The sequence below is a fragment of the Brassica oleracea genome, chromosome C9 (assembly GCF_000695525.1).
Source record: "Brassica oleracea var. oleracea cultivar TO1000 chromosome C9, BOL, whole genome shotgun sequence".
NCBI classification, from domain to species: Eukaryota; Viridiplantae; Streptophyta; class Magnoliopsida; order Brassicales; family Brassicaceae; genus Brassica; species Brassica oleracea.
In genome coordinates, this window is record NC_027756.1 from 44,766,571 (window position 1) to 44,767,260 (window position 690).

The window sequence follows — 690 nt, forward strand, 5'->3', positions numbered from 1 at the left end:
AGGCACATATACTGCACAACCAAAGATTCTTAAATGGGAAATATTTGATTCTCGACCAAACGCTAATTGTAGTGGGGAATACTTGTGGTATGCACTCGGTCTGATTCGAATGAGTGTTTATGCGTGCAAAATAGCATGTCCCCATACAGAGGTTGGAAGTTTTGATCTCATGATCAATGGTCTTGCAATCAGTTGCAGACGCTTAATTAAAGATTCAGCCAAACCATTTTGCGTATGAACATGAGCCACAGAATGTTCAACTTCAATTCCCGTTACAATACAATAATCATTGAATGCTTGGGATGTGAATTTACCAGCGTTGTCTAATCTAACTTTTTTAATATTATAACCAGGGAAATGCGTCCGCAGTTTGATTATCTGAGTTAGAAATCTCGCAAATGCCATGTTTCGAGATGATAATAGACAAACGTGTGACCATCTACTGGATGCGTCAATTAATACCATAAAATAGTGGAATGGTCCACATGGTGGATGTATCGGTCCACATATATCACCTTGAATTCTTTCAAGGAACTTTGGTGATTCTTTATCGATTTTGGTTGGCGATGGCCTTACGATCAATTTTCCTAGAGAACATGCAACACATGTCATTTTATTCCCTTGAGAAATCTCCTGGATTTTCAGTGAATGACCATGTGAACTTTCTATGATTTTACGCATCATTGTAGT